This window comes from Cebus imitator, unplaced genomic scaffold (assembly GCF_001604975.1).
Source record: "Cebus imitator isolate Cc_AM_T3 unplaced genomic scaffold, Cebus_imitator-1.0 Scaffold193, whole genome shotgun sequence".
NCBI lineage: Eukaryota > Metazoa > Chordata > Mammalia > Primates > Cebidae > Cebus > Cebus imitator.
In genome coordinates, this window is record NW_016107508.1 from 481722 (window position 1) to 495508 (window position 13787).

The 13787-nt window shown below is 46.4% G+C and overlaps 1 long non-coding RNA gene and 1 other non-coding gene across 2 annotated transcripts in view; both read left to right on the plus strand.

Moving 5' to 3' along the window:
* Positions 1-4862, plus strand: part of LOC119473907 — a 21983-nt gene extending 17121 nt beyond the window's left edge. The window contains exon 2 of the long non-coding RNA XR_005203163.1: positions 4276-4862. This is a non-coding gene — a long non-coding RNA (uncharacterized LOC119473907). The remainder of the gene's footprint in view (positions 1-4275) is intronic.
* Positions 4863-6824: 1962 nt separating this feature from the next.
* Positions 6825-6886, plus strand: LOC119473926. The gene has a single exon (XR_005203193.1). It is a non-coding gene; the product is annotated as a U7 small nuclear RNA (small nuclear RNA).
* The last annotated feature ends 6901 nt before the right edge of the window (positions 6887-13787 follow it).

The window sequence follows — 13787 nt, forward strand, 5'->3', positions numbered from 1 at the left end:
AAAAAGAAAAGAATATGAAAACACTATATGTAGTCCTGAGAAAAGCTTGATACTATACTACCTATTTGAGAGTAAAAGACATGTGACGTAGGTGTGTGTTTATTGTAAATGTTGAGATTTATGAATTGCTGAGTCAACCTTACCAAGAATCCTGGAAGTTAGCAATCCTGATTTGACTGTGATTTCTCCCCGAGGTCAGTTCTAGGTCATTGTATTCTGAGTCTTGGTGCCACTTAGTCATGATGGGAATTAAAGTTGACCTGGATTTCCCCCATTGACATTGCCGCTTGATTAGCTCTGAAAAATAAAGACTGTGAATCCTATTTCATTCTAGACTTAAGTAGGAGGAAACTTCTGCTTTTCTTCCCAAACATACTCCCTCAAATTTATAGAAGTTAGAAATCTCCATAGAATCATACAGCAGATGTTTCTGGCATCACCCAGAGGGACTAGGTGAGTATCATAGAAGTTTTCACAGGCTCCCAGGGTACTACTCAACAAATGAGAGCCATTTGTTAACTAATTCAGTCTAATTGGATGAAGAACAGTCTGAGTTTGTAAAGTCTTTTAATTATATGCTTAGAAAAACTTCTCACAATAATTTCAAACCATAAAAAATTTTTAAACAATACTTAAAATGTTCATATATCCTTTACCCAAATTTCTAAAATTTCTAACATTGTAACTACATTTAAAAAATCATTGTTTTTCTGTGTTCGCCCATATCTGTACTCTTTACATTTTTAGAATCATTTGAGGGGTTAGCCTTTCACACTTCCGTTTACCTCTTAATATTTTCTAATTATTTCTTAAGACTAATGGCATTCTCTCTCTCTCCTCTTTTTTTTTTTTTTTTTGAGACCGAGCCTCATTCTGTTGCCACTGCACTCCAGGCTGGGCAACAGACAGAGACTCCATCTCAAAAAAAAATAAAAATAAAAAAATAAAGAGAGAAAGATCCAAATAAGAGTGAGTCTTGAACTCCTGACCTCGTGATCTGCCTGCCTCTGCCTCAGCCTCCCAAAGTGCTGTGTTTCCACCTTGGGGCCTCCAGATCATCCATGGCTCATTGCTAAAGCATCATTCAGGGTTCAGCTCCGCTGTCACTTCTTGGAGTCACTTCCATGACCCCCAATCTAACGTAGCTTCCCTCTATCCACCCCACCCCCATCTCATCTCCATTCTCTGCTTTAATGTCTTGATAGCATAGAACACTCTCCAAAATGATCTTGTTCATGTATGTATTTTCTTCTTTGCTGCTGGTGGTCTTCCTCCTTCAGAAAGTAGGGAATTTCTCTGTTGTTCTTTCTGTGTCCCCATTGCTTAGCATAGTCTCTGGCGCGATCTCAGCTCACTACAACCTCCACCCCTAGGTTCAAGCGATTCTCCTGCCTCAGCCTCCCAAGTAGCTGGGATCACAGGCGTGTACCACCGTGCCTGGCTAATTTTGTATTTTTAGTAGAGATGAGGTTTCACCATGTTGCCTAGGCTGGTCTCAAACTCCTGACCTCCGGTGATCTACCACCTTGGCTTCCCAAAGTTCCAGGATTACAGGCATGAGCCACTGTGCCCAGCCCTGCTCAAGTCCCTTATAACAGGGGTCCCCAACCCCTATGCCATGGACTGGTACTGATACAAGTTTATGGCCTGTTGGGAACTGGGCCACACAACAGGAGGTGAGCAGCAAGCAGTATATGTTTATAACCACTCCCATCACCTGAGCTCTGCCTTCTGTCAGCCCCAGTGGCAGCATTAGATTCTCAGAGGAGCATGAACCCTACTGTGAACTGCACATGTGAGAGAGCTAGGTTGCAGGCTACTTATGAGAATCTAATGGCTGATGATCTGTCCCTGTCTCCCATCACCCCAAACTGGAACTGTCTAGTTGCAGGAAAACAAGCTCAGGGCTCCCACTGATTCTACATTGTGATGGGTTGTATAATTATTTCATTACATATTTCAATGTAATAATAATAGAAATAAAGTGCACAATAAGTATAATGCACTTCATTTATCCCCAAACTGTCCCCGACCCTGCCTGGTCTGTGGAAATATTGTCTTCTATGAAACTAGTTCCTGGTGCCAAAAAGGTTGGGGACTGTTGCCTTACAAAATATGCTGTAATATTTGTATGTGGCCTATGCATATCATCCTGTATACTTTAAGTCATTTCTAGATTACTTATAATACCAAATGCAATGTGCATGCTATATAGACAGTTGTTATAGGGAATAATGTGTTGTTTAGGGAATAATGACAAGATAAAAAGCCTGTCCATGTTCAGTACAGACACAGCCTTTCATTTTTTTTCCAAATATTTTTGATCCATGGTTGGTTGGCTCCACAGAGGTGGAAACCACAGCTAGAGAGGGCTGACCGTATTTTGTACCTGTTCAGATCCCCCATCAGATCAGGTGAGCTTTGAGGGCTAGACACTCAATAAATACTTTTTTTTTTTTTTGGAGAGAGTTTTGCTCTTGTTACCCAGGCTGGAGTGCAATGGCGCAAACTCGGCTCACCGCAACCTCCGCCTCCTGGGTTCAGGCAATTCTCCTGCCTCAGCCTCCCGAGTCGCTGGGATTACAGGCACGCACCACCATGCCCAGCTAATTTTTTGTATTTTTAGTAGAGACAGGGTTTCACCATGTTGACCAGGATGGCCTCGATCTCTTGACCTCGTGATCCACCCGCCTCGGCCTCCCAAAGTGCTGGGATTACAGGCTTGAGCCACCGTGCCCGGCCTCAATAAATACTTTTTATGTTTTATTTTAAAATTAAATTTGAACATTAATTTTGAGACAGGGTTTCACTCTGTCACCCAAGCTAGAGTGCAGTGGCTCGATCTCAGCTCACTGCAACCTCGATCTCCCAGGCTCAAGCCATTCTGCTGCCTCAGCCTCCCAAGTAGCTGAAGCCACAGGTGCATACCACCACACCTGGCTAATCTTTTGTATTTTTGGTAGAGACAGGGTTTCGCCATGTTGCCTAGGCTGTAGACTTCTCTAAATTCCCCCAGAACAAGGTCAGGACTGACCCCAGGGTCCAAATCAGGGCTGCACCTGCAGGTGGCTGCAGTTCACGGGACCCACCTTTGAAAGTCAGAAGTGAACAGAGTCTAAAAGTTTGCCACAAGATTGATGTCAGCTGGGCTTTTTCCCTGGTCTCCACAGACTAAAAAAGTAAGCTCCCAGAAAGTTCAAAGTACTCAACCAATGTCTTATTCATCTTCTCTGCATCTAGAATCAGACACTGCTTACAAATCATCTTTGTCCATTCAAAAAAATAATTATTGGTCACCTATTGTGTGCCAGCAATTGTCACCAATTGTGTTGCCCTACAGAAGCCCCCTGTCTGATGTGGAAGACAGCTCTATAGCCAGCCACAAGCAGACAGCCCAGGGATGGAGCCTCCAGCCCAGCAGGGGGTCAGAGCAGGCATCCTGGGGAGGTGACAGCTGAGGGGAGTCTCCCAGGAGGAGGAGGAGCTGGGCAGGCAAAGGGTCAGAGGAAGGTGTTCCAGGCAGAGAAAGTGAGCTGGAAACCAGGGAGAAGCGAACCCTGTTGGAAATTGCAAGTAAATGCAGAGAAGTCAGTATAATTGCATAGTGCTTTGTCCAGTTTTAGGGCTCCAAGGAATTAGAAAACAGGGACCCTGACCTCATGGAATTTACAGTAAAACATATGTGAAAAGGGAAATAAATAATGATGTAGAGCCTCATGTTTTGCTCCACCTCCCTGGGGGTTATGCCATAGACAGTTTGAATGTGATTCAGAGCTCCCACCCCACTATTATAAGGATACTTTTCTTTCCTTCTGGAGCACCTCAGTCTTCCATGGTAAGTTCCACAACCACAGGGTTCTATTCAGTCACTAGGATAGTTCTAGAGCTTATGCCTATTGGAGAGAAAAAAATCAGAGGTGCCATTGAGTCCCCTCAGTGTCTTGTTCTCTACTGTTTTATTGCTGTTGATGTCAGCAGTGCCTCTGGTGAGACCTTGGAGACTGGAGCAGAGCTTGTCCAAGGAAGAAAGTGCTTCTCAGACAGAGATGCAGGCTGTGGTCAGGGAGGGGAGAAGAAGCCCCTTTTCCATAGGTCCCCCTAAGCAGGGGTTGCTGCAGGCCACAGTGACCTCAACTCCAGGTGCCTCGGTCTGTTGGCCCTGAGCCATTTCAGATCCTGGGAACATAGACACGTGCACACACCCACAGTCACCCACAGGGGGCTGCCAGCCTGAATGCACATCCATTCTGGAAAGCAGCATCTATCTTTCCTGAGGGACCCTGCCCTCCGAAGCAAGAAGTTTCTCCTCCTTCTATTCCAAGGCCAGCTCTGTCCCCAGGATGAATGGCATCTCTCTGTGGAGACTAATGGGGAATATGACATCGCTCCAGTACACATTTAACAAGCAAGTGGTTAGATCAACGCCACAGGGCCCACTCGATAAATACTTGATGCTGATTGTACTGGACACTGAAGGAATTGCCATTCCACACCACTCGCCCCTTCTAAAAGCTGCCTCTTCCTCTCTTCTCGTCACGCTTCTCTAGAGAGCTGCAAGGTTCTGGAACCACCTTGCCCTCCTGCCCACCATGGGACAGTAAGTTCCTGCCTGGGTGTTTTCAGGGGGCTCCCAACTGAGAAAGTCACGGTTCTTCTGATCATGAAAACTGCCAAATGTCCAACTCAGGAGCAGGTGGCTGCTCCGTCAGGAAGAAAATGGTGACTGTGCAGAGAGAAAAGGCAACCAGAACCACAGAGCAGAAAGAAGCAGGAGAGACAGTGAGGGCCCCTGGGGGAATCTCAGGTTCTCACCGTGTCCGACTTTCCCGTGGTTCTGGCAATAAAACCCTCTCTTTGCTTAAGTGACTTTGCCTGCTTTATGTAAGTCTGTCACCTTATAAACTAGGGTGACCAAGCAATTTGTTGTCCAAACTAAGACTTTTAAGAATGAAAGGGGTGGCCAGACAGTGGCCAGGTATAGTTGCTCATGTCTGTAACCCTTGCACTTTGGGAGGCCAAGGCAAGCAGATTACCTGAGGTCAGGAGTTCAGGACTAGCCTGGCCAACATGGTGAAATCTCGTCTCTACTAAAAATACAAAAATTAGCCAAGCATGGTGGCAGGTGCCTGTTATCCCAGCTTCTTGGGAGGCTGAGGCAGGAGAATCACTTAAACCCTAGAGGCGGAGTTTGCGGTGAGCCAAGATCAGGCCACTGCACTCCAGCCAGAGCAACAGAGTGAGACTGTCTCAAAAAAAAAAAAAAAAAAAGAGAGAAGGAAAGGGATCATCTACTATGTATGTACCCACAAAAATTAAAAGTAAAAATTTTAAAAAGAAAAGAATAAAAAGAGTCATTATTAGTAATTACTCTGGGACAACAGATATAACCTGGAATGGTCTCAGACAAGCCAAGACCTCTATGCATCCTACTTACAATCCACTGACACAATAATGGGACAGTCATTCTGTCCACCTCTATTGAGGTGCACAAGCCGGGCCCTGAAGGAGGAGGAAACATCTGATTGTGTAGGTATCTGGCTGGTGGCTGCAGAAACATGTCCCCTAGTAGCCCCTCCTCTCTCCTCACTGCCTGAGCGCACTTTCATTGTACCGTCACAGGGAGAAAAAGGTCTTGTTCCAGACTGGGTCCAAAATTGCATCAGGTTCTTACAGCGGAAAGCCCACAGATGAGGAAGTAAACTGGCTCCCATCGCAGTCATGGGTCTCCGTGAGGACCGCTTACTCTCCCTGGACCTCAACCAGAAAAAGTGGTGAGGGATCCTGTTGAATGACAGTGACAGTGTCTTCATATGCTCGGTTCTTTTGTTTTAGATGCCACTGCTCCCCAAGCTACGTCTTCTGTTTTTATTTTTTATTTATTTTTATTTTTACTTTTTGAGGCAGAGTGTCGCTCTTGTTGCCCAGGCTGGAATGCAGTGGCGTGATCTCAGCTCACTGCAACCTCCACCTCCTGGGTTCAAGCGATTCTCCTGCCTCAGCCTTCCAAGTACCTGGGATTACAGGCATGTGCCACCACTCCTGGCTAATTTTGTGTTTTTGCTAGAGACGAGATTTCACTGTTTTGGTCAGGTTGGTCTCGACTCCCGACCTCAGGTGATCCACCCACCTCAGCCTCCCAAAGAGCTGGATTACAGGTGTGAGCCACTGTGCACAGCCCTCTGTGAGTGTTTAAAACCTTCTCCCAGCCTCCTGCATTACTTTGGCCATAAGCATCATTCCTCATCTGGGCTGAAAACAACAGGGAGTTCCTGAGGGTTGGGCAGGGTTTGCTCATGAAGGGTAGGGACACTCTGCCTCCTGCCATGGCTCTGGGGGAGCCCTGTCCTAGTTAGCAAACTAAGAGCCACTGGCAGGAGCTTGTTGATGTCAGGAAGTCCACTGGTGGCCACGCGGTGCATGATCTGCTCCCCTCTGACCCTGTTTGATCACCGGTATGTTCTCCAGGACACATGGGAAGAAGAAGACACTGAAGAGGATGCCTAAGACATCCTGTGGCGCCTTGGCTGTTCCCTCTCCACTGTCCTTGTCAGAGTCCCAGTAAATGTGCACAGCGAGGGTGGGGATGGCTCCATCTTCCAGGGTGACTGCCACTCTACAGCTCAGAGGCTACACCCTGCAGGGAGAATCCACCCATTTCCCAGGCTTCTCTAAACACCTCAGCCTCTTGGTCTTCCGCCCTTTGCCCTCTGCAAGAGAGGGAGGAAGGCGTGGCCAGCGTGGACTTTCCCCCTGAAGGGCTATTGCTTTAAGGACTGCTGAGGGTGGGAAGACATCTAGTAAGCCAGCTTGTTAAATTCCCCACCCAGTGTTACAAGTCTTTTAGAATTTGTCTAGCAGGTTTTCTGGTCTTAACTGAAAAGCCCCAAATAAAATACATTCTTCTCCATAAGTTCCTCTTTCAGAAAGCCTCCCCGCCAAAAAAAGTTCCTATCCATTTGTCTATTCTCAGAGGGCATATGCCTTTTCTTGAACCTGGAAATAATCCAAAAAGTTCTGACAGTTGGACAAAGGTCCGTAGCCTTTGTCTGGACAATTCACATGTGCATGTCTGGGGGAAAAGATGGTTGGTATAGAGGGCAAAGACATGCAGGTGCTGTCGTAAGACATCAGTCTGAGTAGAGACTCCTATTCCATCCCTTATGGGGTCTCTTCAATGACTGTAGCCTGCAATGAACATACCGAAGTCCCCTGAACACAGGCTCTCCTGCCTCAGCCAGGCTGAGCATTTTGGGACATGGCCTTCCTTCAACCCTCCTTCGCTCTAAAACCTCAATGGCTTTTGGCTGCCTATCAGTCATCCTTGCAACTCTAGGACTCTGTCCTCTGATGTACTACCCATGGAAATTGACCATGTCTTCCAAATCAAACCCTTGACTCCAGGCGGGCCAATATCTGTACTCTAAGATTCCTTGGTCATTCCGGTCATTCCTGTCTCTACCTACGTGGAGCTCCCCACCCCTTTAAAAACGTGCCTATTCTTCAAGCCAGACTCTTCCTTGGAGCCTTTCCCGATGACTTCAGCCCACGTTAATTTCATATATTATCCATAGGACTAATTCAACACTTGATCTTATGCTGACACATTCTTGACTACTGCACTGGCCTATAGCTGCTTTTCCCAGCTACAGAGTGTGCAGGACAGAAACTATCTTCTGCATATTCATATCCACACTCCCCCACCATGGTGCTTAAAACAGTACCAAACTTGTAGTAGGTGTTCAATAAACTCTTGTTCATCATTTGATTTCCATACTGAGTTAAATTGTTTTAGTTTCTTTTAGCGTTGCTGTGAGCTAGTGGTTTCTAATCTTCTCAAATATGATCTCCCCATGAGAAAAGTGGTATCTTGAGTATTGGTTAGACTGAGAAGACACATGATGATAAAAGGCTTTTATATGACTTATCTTTTATTCATTCTCAACAGAGGTGGCACACATTTGAGAAACAATAGTGTCTGTATACACTGTGGGAGAGAAAGGGTAGCCGCTGAGTACTGGAAAATGCTTGCTGCAGATGTGGTTTATGAACTCCTTGCTGTAACCGTATAATAGAGATATCATGGCTTCATGGCCCCAGATTGAGAGCCAAAGGAGTATGCAACTCAACATAATCCTTGCAAGTACCTAATCCAGACATCTCTCTCTGCGGCTATCCAACCCTGATTGCATTTAAGATATTTTGTGGGCTGGGCGAGGTGGTTCACGCCTGTAATCCCAGCACTTTGAGAGGCCGAGACGGGCAGATCACCTGAGGTCAGGAGTTCGAGACCAGTCTAACCAACATGGTGAAATCCTGTCTCTACTAAAAATACAAAAATTAGCTGGGCATGGTGATAGGCACCTGTGGTCCCGGCTACTTGGGAGGCTGAGGCACGAGAATTGTTTGAACCCAGGAGACAGAGGTTGCAGTGAGCTGAGACCACGCCATTGCACTCCAGCCTGGGCAATAGAGTGAGTCAGTCTCAAAAAAAGAAAAAAAAGATATTTTGTGAAACAAATGAATAGATACAACAGAAAACAAGAGGTTAGAAGGGATTTATGTGATCATAATGATTGCATAATGACTATCATGATGATATAATAATTAATAATGTATTACTGAGCACTAGTTGCTAGGTGCTTTTGGTCACTTTACCTGTTGTGTATTACTATTTAACCCTCACAGGATACAGTGAAGTATCATTATACCCATGAGGAAACTGTGAGCAGGGGTCGTTGTGGAAATGGAAGAAGCGGCCAAGTTTTGCATTTGGGTAAAGGTGCAAAGCAGCACCAGCAGGGAAACAAAATGTGGAAGATCCATGAAATGGAATATTATTTAGCTATAAAAAGGAAGTAAGGACTGATCCATACTACAACATGAATGAACCTCAAAACATGCTAGCTGGGCATGGTGGTTCATGCCTGTAATACCAGCACTTTGGAAGGCCAAGGTGGGTGGATTGCTTAAGACCAGGAGTTTGAGACCAGCCTGGCCAACATGGCAAAACCCTGCCTCTACTAAAAATGCAAACATGAGCCAAGTTTGGTGGCGCATGCCTATAATTCCAGCTTCTTGAGGGGCTAAGGCATGAGAATTGCTTGAATCTGGGAGGCGAAGATTACAGTGAGCTGAGATCGAGCCACTGCACTCCAGTCTGGGCAACAGAACAACAAAACAAACAAAAACAAAAAATCATTATGCTAAGTCAGTCACAAAAGGTCACATCTTGTATGGTTCCATTTACATGAAATGTTCCAAACAGGCAAAGCCATAGAAGGAGAAGGCAGATCAGTGGTTGCAGAGACTGGGGGCAGGGAATGAGGAGTGACTGTTTAACAGGTGTAGGGTTTCCATGTGGGGTGATGAAAAGCTCTGGAACTAGATAGTGCTGATATCTGCATAACGCTATGCAGATACTTAATACCACTAAACTGTGCACTTGAAAATGAGTCATTTGATGTTATGTGCATTTTACCACAATTTACAACAAAAGTCAAAAAGAACAACTACAGGCCGGGCACGGTGGCTCATGCCTATAATCCCAGCACTTTGGGAGGCCGAGGCAGGAGGATTACCTGAGGTCAGGAGTTTGAAACCGGTGTGACCAACGTGGCAAAACCCCATCTCTACTAAAAATACAAAAATTAGCTGAGCGTGGTGATGTATTCCCAGCTACTTGGGAGGCCAAGGCAAGAGAATCGCTTGAACCTGGAAAGTGGAGGTTGCAGTGGGCCGAGATCACGCCATTGCACCCAAGTCTGCGTTTCACAAGAGTGAATCTCTGTCTCAAAAAAAAAAAAAAAAAGAATGTCTTCAGGCCTGGAGTCAGAACTCAAGCCATAATCTCAAGAGACAGGGCTGTTATCAGCCTGCGTGGACTTCTATATAAAGGATATAACACTTTGTAAAAGGACCCAGCACACAGTGTGATGAATGAAACCTGCTGACTCTGACCCTGGACACGGGTGATCTAAAGCCACAGCTGCTCTCCAGCGGCTGGTCCCCTTTCCTAGCCACACAAAGCTCTAGCCATCTCCTCTGCTCATGAGACAGCACCCATGAGAAATCCCCCCACCCCAAGTTCATTTGCCCTGAAAGCAGACCATGTGCCCACTTGCTTTTCCTCTCAGCAGCAGAGCAAATGCCGTTCTTCGGTGGCCCTGGCTTCTAGAATCACTTTCTGTCATATCACGAAAACAGTGGCTACTGCCGAGAAATTAGCCCGCCCCTTCCTGAAGAGCTTCCCAGAGTCATGGTTGGGATATGCTGATTCCTAGGGGCACCAGGAGGGAGGAGGAGGCTGGTTCTCAGGGTTGGCAGAGGCTGCCACTCTGCCCATGCCCTGTGCTTTCCTGCCTCGCCTCCTGCCACAAGGCCAGTGGCTAAGAAGACTAAGGGTGCTTGTCACTGCATCTTTACACGTGAAGGCAAGTGGACATCACATGCACATGTTCTTTCTTTGGCAAAGGAGCTTTTTTCCCCTAGTGGAGTCAAGCCTCTTAAAAAGAATACACCATAGTTCAATCTGTTTCTTTTGCGAATTTCAAAAGAGATGATTTATTCAGTTCAGAAATGTGGCAACAGCTGGAGAAGCTATTCCTAAGGCAAAGAACAAAGACTTGCAATTATTTATAGTGTGGGATGGGAAGAGAGAAAGATGGAGTGGAAGAAGACTCCACAAATAGCGGGGAGAAAAAAATGGCAGCTCTCCTTTATATATCTCTTCAGTGATACTCTCCATTGGGCCACCCCTCCCTTCCCAGCTGTCTGTCTGGGTGCACCTTTCCCCAAAACACATCCTCCATATCTTTATCACCTAGAACCATCACTGCCTCAATCCAAAGGTCACATCTTCAATGTCCCACCACACGCAGCTTCCAGCCCCTGCTTTCCAAAGTAAAGTCTTGCTGACCTGAGACAGTGCTAGTGCCCTTCCCCCACTTCCAATCCCCTGTAACGAGAATTTCACTCATGGCCTCTGGGGATCATGGTATAACTCAAACGATCAACAAGGGTTTCAGGTGCTATTTGGTAGTGGGAATGTTTTGAGATAGGTGGGGGTCTTTGTCATCCCCTCACTTTATACTGCACAAGTAGCCAAATGAACCAGCAGGGAGGCCAGGCATGGTGGCTCATGCCTGTGATCCCAGGACTTTGGGAGGCTGAGGTGGGCAGATCACCTGAGGTCAGGAGTTCAAGACCAGCCTGGCCAACGTGGCAAAACCCCGTTTCCACTAAAAAACAAAAATGAGCTGGGTGTGGTGGCACATGCCTATAATCCCAGTTTCTTGGGAGGCTGAGGCAGGAGAATCGCGTAAACCTGGGAGGTGGCAGTTGCAGCGAGCTGAGATTGTGCCACTACATTCCAGCCTGGGTGACAAAGTGAGACTCCATCTCAGGAAAAAAAAGAACCAATAAGGAGCTGCATTATTGAAAACTGGGGAGTGAGACCCTCACACTAGTGACTCCTCCTGGGGCCAAGTCAGTGATGATGGAGCAGTTTGTACAGCCATACGGGTTGTGACTTTTCTTGAAAATGCCTGGAGACAGGCCGGGCGCGGTGGCTCATATGTGCAATCCCAGCACTTTGGGAGGCCGAGGCAGGCAGATCACGAGGTCAGGAGATCAAAACTATCCTGGCTAACATGGTGAAACCCCGTTTCTACTAAAAATACAAAAAAGTAGCCAGGCGTGGTGGCACACACCTGTAGTCCCAGCTATGCAGGAGGCTGAGGCAGGAGAATCGCTTGAACCAGGGAGGTGGAGGTTGCAGTGAGCTGAGATCGCGCCACTGCCCTCCAGCCCACGCAACAGAGCAAGACTCCATCTCAAAAAAAAAAAAAAAAGAAAGAAAATGCCTGAGGACTGACCACAGCACAGTTCTCCAGAGAGGCTTGTCTGTCCTTAGAATGTCTGGGTCCACACTCGATCACAGGCCCATGCTCAGCTGAGCGTCTTTCCCTGCCCACGCCCTTGGCTTGTTTCTCTGACTTCTGCACCCTTCAAGGTTTCAGCTTGCACCTTCAGCCTGAGGCTGACCACTCAGCTCACCTGTAGGAACTTTTCCCACTTGATCCTTCCCAGGGGAGGGAACAAGCTCCAGCACTGAGAGGGAGCGGGTCAGCTGTGATCAAGAGGCTGTTTTACTGAGCTCGCACTGGGAAAATTGGAGAAATTGCTGGGTTGGCACAGGGCATGCTGCCCATGAAACACTCTCCAAGATTGACTCATACAATTTCAGATTTCTGTGTCATCTTAAAAAAAATAGCCTTATATCTATAGAAGCAGAAAATAGATTAGTGTTGCCTTGGGCTGGAGAAAAAAGGCTGGCGTGAATGCGGAGTGACCGTCAGTGGGTCTGGGAGTTTCTTTTGGGGTGATGAGAAGTTTTAGGCTGCGGGCAGTGGCTCTCATCTGTAATCCCAGCACTTTAGGAGTTCAAGGCAGGCACATTGCTTGAGTCTAAGAGTTCAAGACCAGCCTGGGCAATATGGTGAAACCCTGTCTCTACAAAAAAAAATACAAAAATTAGGAGGGTGTGGCACACGCTTGAGGTCCCAGCTACTTGGGAAGCGGAGGTGAGAGGACTGTTGAGCCCGGAGGCGGAGGTTGCAGTGAACTGTGATTGCCTTACTGCACTCTCGCTTGGATGACAGGGCGAGAGACACTGTCTCAAAAAAAAAAAAAAAAAAAAAAGAAATATGTTTTGAAATGGTGGTGATAGTTGCAAAGCTCCATGAATATGCAAGACGTTATTGAATTATACACTTTAAATAGGTGAATTGTGTATGTTTGAGAATTAAATCTCAATAAAGCTATTTTTCTTTTTGTCTTTTCTTTCTTTTTTTTAAATTGCTACCTCAAGTGTTTTACTTGGTAAATAAAGCTATTTTTTAAGCCTCATGTTTCTCTCCAAAAACAATTCAACACAGACAGTCCTCACAGGCAGTCTTGTCGACATCTTGCCCACCCTCCTCATGTTCACCCTGTCTCTCTCTGCTTGGCGTTCAAGGTCTATTTCTTTTTTGAGACGGAGTTTCATTCTTGTTGCTTAGGCTGGAGGGCAATGGCGTGAACTTTGGCTCACTGTAACCTCCGCCTCCTGGGTTCAAGCAATTCTTCTGCTTCAGCCTCCCAAGTAGCTGGGATTATAAGCATGCACCACCACGCCCAGCTAATTTTGCCTCCTCCTCCAAATGTTAATTACTCATTTGACTCTTCCTGTCTTGTATGTATCCAGTGGTGTTTTAGTAAATGTTTAACAACCAGCTTTCTGGAAGAAAAAGAAAAAAAAACCCTAGTAGCATTTGCCAATGTTCGTAATATAAATATTCCCCACTACAATGTCAAGCTGCCAACCTGATGGCACTGAATACAGAGCTAGGAAATGCCCACAGGCCACCATTATGTAGCATTTCTACCATATAGATGTAAAGGCCCCCAAGAGCAGAGATGATAGTAAAACATCAGAAAACTATTAGGAAGTGGCTGGGTGCTGTAGCTCATAGCTCATGCCTATAATCCCAGCACTTCAGAAGGCTGAGGTAGGAAGATCACTTGAGCCCAGGAGTTCGAGACCAGTCTGGGCAACATGGTGAGACCTCATCTCTAAAACAAAACCAAAAATTAGCCAAGCATGGTGGTGCGCATCTGTAAGTCCCAGCTCCTCAGGAGGCTGAGGTGGGAGGATTGCTTGAGCTTGGGAGGTCAAGGCTGTAGTGAGCTGTGACGGCACCACTGCACTCCAGCCTGGGTGACAGAGTGAGACTCTGTCTCAAATTTTT